The sequence below is a fragment of the Amblyomma mixtum genome, chromosome 1 (assembly GCF_055824585.1).
Source record: "Amblyomma mixtum isolate Tamu chromosome 1, ASM5582458v1, whole genome shotgun sequence".
NCBI classification, from domain to species: domain Eukaryota; kingdom Metazoa; phylum Arthropoda; class Arachnida; order Ixodida; family Ixodidae; genus Amblyomma; species Amblyomma mixtum.
Window position 1 is genome coordinate 86,885,050 of NC_143012.1, and position 9,714 is coordinate 86,894,763.

Genomic DNA, 9,714 nt, shown 5'->3' on the forward strand with positions numbered 1-9,714 from the left:
AGTCACTTGCAACGACTTGCATGACGCAGAAGCAGTCGCCGAGGCTTACCGTTCACTCCTGCTTACTCAAAGCATCTGCGCCGCTCGCAGTCTACTGACGCTTCGTGGTGGCCGGTCTGCGGTCCTGGTCACTAATTTTTCTAATGAGTACCGGCACCTTTTTGCAGGAACGGCTATCGCTTCTGCCGAACCTGTTACCGATATTCCCGTTTGTTTTGCGTCCGCGGCAGCCGGCACTGACGAACCTTCCCTTGAAAACGTCGACATAAACTGCCACCTGTCTCGGGAGCAACGCCTGGCTTTGGAACAGCTGCTGAAGGAATACAAGTCGTGCTTCGCTTCCTCCTCGAGGGTTCGTCAAACACCCATCACGCAGCACCGCATCATCACCTATGACGACGCTCGCCCTATACGACAGCAGCCTTATCGTGTTTCTGCTAAAGAACGGGCGGTTATCCAAACTCAGGTTCAGGAAATGCTTGACGATGGCGTTGTTCAACCTTCCCAAAGCCCGTGGTCTTCACCTGTAGTCTTTGTTAAGAAGAAGGACGGCACTCTCCGGTTTTGTGTCGACTATCGCAAACTGAACAGTGTGACCAAAAAGGACGTCTACCCGTTGCCGCGCATTGACGACTCGCTGGATAGATTACGGCGCGCTAAGTACTTCTCATCCATTGACTTAAAGAGCGGCTATTGGCAAATTGAAGTAGACGAACGGGACCGCGAAAAAACCGCCTTTGTGACTCCAGATGGCCTCTATGAATTTAAAGTGCTTCCTTTCGGTTTGTGCTCCGCCCCGGCTACGTTCCAACGGATGATGGACACCGTCCTCACAGGCCTCAAGTGGCAAAGCTGTCTTGTTTACTTGGACGACGTCGTAGTTTTTTCGGAAACGTTTGACCAACATCTCCAGCGCCTGCGGGCTGTCCTCGAAGCCGTCCGCTCGGCAGACCTTACCCTGAAGCCCCAGAAGTGTCATTTCGGTTACGAAGAGCTCAAATTTCTGGGTCACGTTGTGAGCGCTGAGGGAGTGCGGCCGGACCCCGAAAAGACTGCCGCCGTCGCACGTTTTCCTGTTCCGACCGACAAGAAAGCTGTCCAGCGCTTCCTGGGTCTCTGTGCGTATTATCGGCGCTTTATTGCGGACTTTTCCACGATTGCTGAGCCGTTGACGCGCCTCACCAGGAATACCACCTCCTTTGTCTGGACCACTGAGCAACAGACCGCTTTCTCTACGCTCCGCCAGCGCCTTCAAACACCTCCCGTTCTTGCGCACTTCGACGAAGATGCCGATACCGAGGGCCACACCGACGCCAGTAACATCGGTCTTGGCGCTGTCCTTGTTCAACACCAAGACGGCCTTGAGAGGGTTATCGCCTATGCTAGCCGTACTCTCTCCCGCGCCGAGAGCAATTACTCCACGTTTGAAAAAGAATGTCTTGCGGGTCGTGTGGGCCACCATGAAGTTTCGCCCTTATCTTTACGGCCGTCCATTCAAAGTGGTCACCGATCACCACTGCCTATGCTGGCTGGCAAATTTGCGAGACCCATCTGGACGCCTGGCACGCTGGAGCTTACGGCTCCAGGAATTTGACATTACTATTGTTTACAAGTCCGGCCGCAGACACGAAGACGCCGACACACTGTCGCGTGCACCAGTTGATCCTGCCGACGCAGCGCCCGATGACGACAGCGGCTTCCTTGGTACTCTCACCGCCTCCGACCTACTGACTCGGCAGAGGGCGGACTCGGACCTTCGCCCTCTCATTGACGCCCTTGAAGGTAGTGATACGGTTATACCTCGCCACTTCTCTCGACGTCTTGGCTCCGTCTGTTTGCGGCAAGGTCTCTTGTACAAGAAGAACTCGAGAGGCAACGATAGACCTTACCTTCTCGTCATTCCAGCCGACCTCCGATCTGAAGTTCTTTTCGCCTGCCACGATGAGCCCACGTCTGGCCACTTGGGCTTTTCACGTACGCTCGCCAGAGTGCGGAACATGTATTACTGGCCTGGACTTTCTGCTGATGTCAAACGATACGTTAAAAGCTGCCGAGAATGCCAGCGCCGGAAAACGCCCCCACTTAAGCCGGCGGGTTTTCTCAAGCCCGTTACTGCCCCTCGCGCTCCGTTCGACCAGATTGGCATGGACCTCCTCGGCCCTTTCCCCTTGTCGCAGGGCGGCAATAAGTGGATCATAGTTGCTACCGACTATTTGACTCGCTACGCCGAGACCAAGGCGATCCCTCGTGGCACAGCTTCAGAAGTCGCAGAGTTTTTCATGCACAACATCGTCCTGCGACATGGCGCTCCTTCGCACGTGATTACAGACAGAGGGAGGGCGTTTACAGCGCAACTAATCGACCACATCTTTCGGCTGAGCTGCACAACACACCGCAAGACCACGGCCTACCATCCGCAGAGCAATGGCTTGACCGAACGATTAAACAGGACCCTTGCGGACATGTTGTCCATGTACGTAGATGTTCAACACAAAACTTGGGATGAGGTCCTGCCGTATGTCACCTTTGCCTACAACACCGCCCTGCAGGAAACTACGCGCTTCTCCCCGTTTCGCCTTGTGTACGGACGCGAAGTCCAGAGCATGCTTGATGCCATGCTCCCGTGCCCAGAGGATGATCAACTCGCCCCAGACGCCCAACAGTTTGCCCAACGTGCTGAAGAAGCCCGTCAGCTGGCCCGCGTGCACATCGGGCAACAGCAGAGCTCGGATGCGCGCCGTTACAACCTTCGCCACCGACAGGTTGACTACAAACCCGGTGACCAAGTCTGGGTGTGGACTCCTGTTCGTCGCCAAGGCTTGTGTGAGAAACTGCTCTCCCGCTATTTTGGCCCTTACAGAGTGGTACGGCGTGTGAGTGAGGTTAACTATGAAGTGGTTCCGGACGGTGCTGCGCAACCGCGACGCCGACAGCCCGACTCTGACACTGTGCACGTTGTGCGGCTTAAGCCGTACTATACACGGTGACGCAAACGTGCTGATGTTTTCGCGTGCTTCAGTTGCGGCAGTTTGCTTGTTTTTTTGTTTATTTTTTGTTTCACCCTTACGTCGACAGCGACAGCGCTCTTTTTTTTTCTTCCTAAGGGGGGAATAATGCCACCTAGTATTGCCAGGTGGCGCATACGAAGTAGGGCGACGACGACGAAGTAGGGCTCGCGCCGTGTGGAGTCTGTCGCTGTTGCTGCCCCAGCTTGCCTGGCCTTCCCTTTCGTGCCTGCTAATAAACCCCCCTTCGTCAGCAAGTACGTTACAATATGTTACATAATTTAATGACACTTCTAAATATGCGTCGACTGCGCATAAAAGATGGCAGGTAGTGTTGAGCACGTTACGTTGACTATCAATACGCGAGGCGAAAGGTAGTGGACTGGCTTATAATGCAATCTTGAGGAATACCTTGTTTCAGTTTTATGGTAAAAAAATGTGAATGTGACGCTGAATTTCTCGAGATCAAGTAGTTAACTGAACAGGACTTTCTGAACCGAAGAGACCGGTCACGTACATCGAAAGATCTGTCAAAGTGCCTGAGGTTTTTATTGCGAAAGCAATACTACTTGCACTTTCACGCCTTTGCCGTGCCGCGGCGGTGACCACCATTGACCTTCATTTGACCTTGATTGCATTAGATTGGATTAGATTATATTGCATTGGACTGAATTAGATTACATTAGGTTAGATTAGATTACATTGGATTGGATTGGAGTGGATTTAATTAGATTGGATTGGAATAGATTGCATTGAGTTGGATGGGATTGGATTGGATGGGATTGGATTGTATAACCGATGCATCACCACAAGTCTAACCACAAGCACCACCACCAGCTACACTACCAGCTGTACCATGGCGTAGGTACGGATATTGCTTTCGCAATTACCAGGCTTAACCAAGCTAAGCCACAGCGAGTTTTTTTCACCACGACTGTTCGTACGCTGATGGGAAGTAACCTTGGGACCTGTTCACGTACAGTCAGCGCCCGACTAAACGTGAAGACAATGAAAATAGAAAAAATTCAGGGGGCACTTTGACTGTCTAAAGTGGGTAGAGGCGGAAGCGTTTTCCGCACCACCTTCGCTGTTTCTGTGGCACTGGCGGCGTCACATATAATTGAGAACTAATTACTAAGTCATGACAAATCACAAATTAATTGTTAATTACTGATTAATGCCGGAATACTAATTAAGTGCTAATTAATGCCGCTTAAGCTCCGCCTTTAGGAGTGGAACGCGACAGCTCGTTGTAGCGCTGCCAGGGAGTCCACGGAACGCCACCACCCGTTCGGCGCGATGCCTTGCCCTTTGAACGCAACGCTTTTTGAGGAAAGGAAATGGCGCAGTAATTCTCTGTCATCTCGGTGGACACCTGAACCGCACCGTAGAGGAAGGGAGGAAGTGGGAGTGAAAGAAGATAGATAAAGAGGAGCCGTAATGAAGAACATGAAAATTGTATTTGAGGAAAGGAAATTGCGCAGTAACTGTCTCACATATCTCGGTGGACACCCGTCAAAATTCAGGGGGGCACTTTTTTGACCTAAAGTGTGGTCACTGATGTGTGGTTAAGATGTAAAGCTTCGCCCCCAAGAGTGGAACGCGACAGCGTCTTGCAACGCTGCCAAGGAGTCCATAGAACGCCATCGCCCATTCGGTTCTACGCCTCGCTCGTCGGTAAATTGGTTTTTGAGGAAAGGAAATGTATCTGTCTCTCATTTGTCGGTGGACACCTAAACCTCGCCGGAAGGGAATGGAGGAGGATGAGAGTGAGTGAAGACACCGTATTCACTAGACGCGCCTTTGTTCATTCCAAACTATCAAGCTGGCATGGCGGAGTGGATAGCAGGCTCGTCTCTCACGCCGAAGACCGGGGTTCGATTCCTGAGCTCGACCAATTTCTTAATCGGTTTTATTTATTTATATGGCCTGACTAGTAAAGCTAATTAGGCTAATTGGGTAATTAAGCAATTAACTAAGCTCAGTCCCACTTACTTGGAGCATCACTAATACGATCCCTTCAATTGGTTGCATGGTTACTAGCCAAAGTGCAATTGGCCCGGTTTGAAATTCGCGCACTGTGACGTCACGACCGTTTCCACCAATTGAAAAGCATGACATTTTCTGTCGACAACTGCTGCTTACAACGATGAGACATTAAAGGCTTCCGCCTTAAAAATTGTCCGTAGTTTAACTCTTCTAAACCTAATTAGAGCGAAAGCTCCATTAAACTTGACTGCGCTTGGTAAGACGCTTGAAACGAGGCGTTTCAGGCACACATTCAGTCGTACTCTCATCCATGGCGAAACTGCATGCGAGAGCGACGTCGCCTCCTTAAGCGAACGCCGAGTCACGTGCATAATCACATGACCACGTCTGGCGAAGCGGCGGTCAGTGCACCGCGGTCGGAGCAGTGGGGCGGCGGCGGTCGCAGCAATGGCGAGTCACGTGGTATGACGTCTAGCCACACCTCCGGCGCTCCTCCTGCTGAAGGTCAAACTGCAACACCCTATGACCTTGGCAAAACACGGCGTAGTGGAGCTCTCGCTCCGAACAGTAGAAGGCTTCAGCTGAAGAACAATTATTATAGTGCGCATGGGCCAGCAGCGGCTGTGTTTGCTATCGCGGCGCTACCACAACCGCTCACTTGCTCCGAGGATACAGAGGGAGAGGGAAACATGGCCGGAACTCTCGGGCGACCCTTTTTAAGGCGAAAGCCTTTAATGGCTCATCGTTGTCCGTCCGTCCGCGAAAACTGTCACACCATAGTCCATCAACCTGATAACGTCATCAGAGGTGTACTACACCGTAACCAAAAATCATCGCAAAATAAAAATAACAAATTGAAATAAAAATTTCAGTTTTAACCTCCTCACCAATTCTACCACCTATTTATGAGGCTACAGTACACGGGCCTGTAGAATTTCTCATCCATTAAAATTCGACGCCGCGGCCGGGACCGAACCCGCCTCTTTCGGGTCAGCAGCCGAGCTCTCTAACCACTGAGCCATCGCGGTGGCTTTTCGCAAAATAGTTCAATGCACACAGGCCCTAAAGCCGACTCTCTCCCCGGGCTATCTCCCTGTCCTTAGAAACCTACTCCCATTCAGATAGTATGGCCCTTACACTAAAACACGAGCAGGAGCACAGACGGTACTCGATCGGCACCTTGTAAGGGACTGGATCGCGCTAACGACAGCCTCCTCATCGAAATTCTCACAAACACTGTACGGTGCCCGGCGGTGCTTAAACATTCAACACATCCTTGATGGCGCGTGCCAGTTCTGTGGGGAGGTGGCTGACACCTTCCACATGGTTTGGGCGTGTCAATCGAACCCATCTATCCTCCCCAACACCAGAGAGGACTGGAAAGCGGCCCTGCTCGGCTGACAAAGCCTCAAGACCCAAAAGGCCTTGGTTCAACGGATGCGGGCGTCGTTGCTTGCCAATGGAGCCTGTAATAGGGGCTCCACCTAGTATTGCGAGTGGAAAGGACCAAAAGGGCCCTACCCCAATCACTTCTCTGTAACAATTTAATAGAAGATAAATACTTTTCACCACCATCTCCAACTCGATAATTTGAAAGTAGCGACACTCTCCTCCGCGCCGCGCTTTCCTCCTCAAGCGGGTCGTGGAGTCCGTGAAGTTTGACGGGAATGCGATCCAACCGAAGGTTAGGGCGCTCGGCTACTGGGCCGGAGCACCCGGGTCCAACCACACCACGGCGGCCACGTTTGGATGAAGGCGAAACGCAAAAGGCGTCCGTTTGCTGTTGTGCGATATTAGTGCACGTTAAATATCCCCCAGGTGATAGAAATTGTTCCAAAGGAAGTTTTAAAGCACTTTGATCTTGCATGTACAGGACGGATGGATGGAAACAAGTTTATTGGACAAAAAAAAAAATCTTCCAGGGTGGTCCCCTACTGGTCCAGGAGTCCACGGGCTTGAGTTCCACATAAAGCCCGATCTACCAGTCACTTCTGGCCGGCGGGCTGAGCTGTCCATAAGGCAGCCTCCCAGGAAGAATGAGTGGGAGTGGGGAGGCAGGCAAGAGACTGATACCGCTGCTAGACGGCACACCGACAAGATCTTTTCCTGACAGCCGAGCGGACGCGCTTCACATGGGCTCTGCGAACTTCCTGCTTATTCTTCCAATCACCCTTCATAATGTACAGGAAAGTGCCCGTACTGTGCCGAGAAGTTTTCGGACATCTTCCCCATGGTGTGGGCATGCCAGTCAACCCCGAACCTCGCCCCAAAACCCAACCCCACCCGGGAGGACTGAGAGGCAGTCTTGCTCGGCTGCTCCGACCTGGCAAGCCAGAAGGCCCTGGTCGACCGAGCCCGAGCCGCGGCGGTCGCCAATGCGCTTCTGTAATGAGGGAATCCACCTAGTGAATGTGAGAGGTGGCCCCTTCCGGGCCACCTGAAACTTCTTCCCTGTCATGTACGAGGAAGGAAGGAAGGGAAAACTTTATTTACACTAATGGTTTTTCCTGCGGTTTGGGGGCATCTTCAGAGACGTCTTGGTTCTACCCCCAGGAGCCTTCTCTGTCGAAGTCGTCCGCCTCTAATCAGTGGTCGGTTGCCCTCAGTCCAGGGCTCCGCTGGCCACTGCCGCCCGTTGAGCTCGCTGTACATGTACGAGGAATAGTTTTCACATCCGGCCGCGGCGGTCGAATTTTGAGGGAGGCGAAATTCTAGATGCCCGTGTACTCTACGATGACAGTGCACGTTAAAGAACCCCAGGTGGTAGAAATTCCTGGAGTCCTTCACTATGGCATCCCTCATAGCCTGAGTCCCTTTAGGACGTTTTCCCTCACCCGCCCATTTCCGACATCTGTCGCCTTATACATGCATTCGTCATTAGCAGATTCACTTACTCTCTACCATACCTCGAACTATTTAAGGTGGACATCGACAGATTAAACAGGTTACTCAGACAGGCATATGAAGCTGGTCTAGGGCTTCCTAGAAACACACCCACGGACAGATTTTTATCCTTGGGTATACACAACACTGTAGAAGAACTCATCACTGCACACAAGGCGATGCACATCCAAAGACTGGCCAACACTACAGCGGGAAGGGAGATTCTAGATCGAATAGGCGTAAACGCTGAACCCCTGTCTAACCGACCGGGCCCTCTACTACGAGGAGTGCGCGACAAACTAGTCATCAAACCGCTCCCCAAAAATATGCTACCGGGCTTCCACGATGGCAGACGACGAGCCAGAGCGCGGGCTCTGCATAGAAAGTACCTCAACCATCCTGGAGCAGTATACACCGATTATAATTTCAGCCAAAGGGCCTTCGCTATCTGCGCATCCAAATTCATAGCAGGAAGAAGCGAGTACATCTCTGCGGCCTCAGTCACGGTCAAGTACGCGGATCAAGCAGAAGAAGCGGCTGTAGCCTTGGCCATAGCAAATACTGACGCTGACATCATTCTCAGCGATTCCAAGACTGCCATACGCAACTTCTCGCGCGGTAGAATATCCCTAACTGCTAGAAACATCCTCAGAAATATTACACTGCAACGAGAAATAGAACTGGTATGGACTCCTGCCCATTCAGGGAACCCAGGGAACGAAGCAGCCCACCAACACGCTCGAGGTTTTGTCGGCCGAGCGGTGGGCTCTCGTCCAGGGGGATCCGAGATGGAGTGATTTCGTACCACGACATTACCCAATTCTACAAACTCTCTAGAAGAATCTATCCTCCCCCGCACAAGTCACTCTCCAAACACCAAGAGGTGGCTTGGAGAAGACTTCAAACCCATTCTTACCCGAACCCGTACATTTACGCCCACATCTACCCCGATCTCATAGACCCCAGCTGCAAACACTGCGGTAGCACTGCCACCCTCGATCATATGCTATGGGACTGCCCGGATGATCCTCCTCCGGAAGCTCTTATAGAAGCTCCCTCACCAGACGCCTGGGAAGAAGTGCTGCGCAGCTCGGACTCCGCCGTCCAGGCAGGAGCCATCGAGCGCGCCGAAGAGGTCGCCGCCAGCTATCAGCTAACGGCCACCTGGCGCTTCTGCTAAGCATCCAGGAACCCTTCTTTTCCGACAATAAAGTTTTCTCTCTCTCTCTCTCTTTGCCGTGCCAACGCCACTCTAATTCTGCAGACACAGACTAACTCCCTTCCCTGCGAACTGTATTTCCATTATATTCTTCATAAACCGGGCAAACCCGCCAGTCTCGTGTGCGGAGAGCATCCCTCAAACTTTCATACATATTGGTTATGCCCCCGCGCCACAAACTCTCCCACCATACCTTCCTCGCCTACCGTGCCTTCCTCCTTTCACCTCATGTGGGCCCGATGGACCGCTTCACCAACCTCTCTGCAGCCCACCCTCGCCGCCCACATCCGACACATCCAAGGGACACATGGCCCTTGTTAAGTTTCTGGCGATCCGACGAACGACGAGCAAGCGGCGACACCGAAGGTTGTCGGAATGCCTTTATTCCATTACGGCAGACGGGCAGGAAAAAGCGGCGCAGCGCTCTGCCGTGGCGTTTATATAGCTCGCCCAGAACGTAACACCCTACTCCACCACCGCCGATATACAGCGCCCATCAAACGGCCAACTAAGAAGGCCCGGACTTGAGCTCAAAAATAAAAGTTATCTCTCTTTAGGGTGTTAAGCACCCCCCCCCCCCCCTCCCCCATGATCCCATAAAGTTTTTGTAGCGAAAGC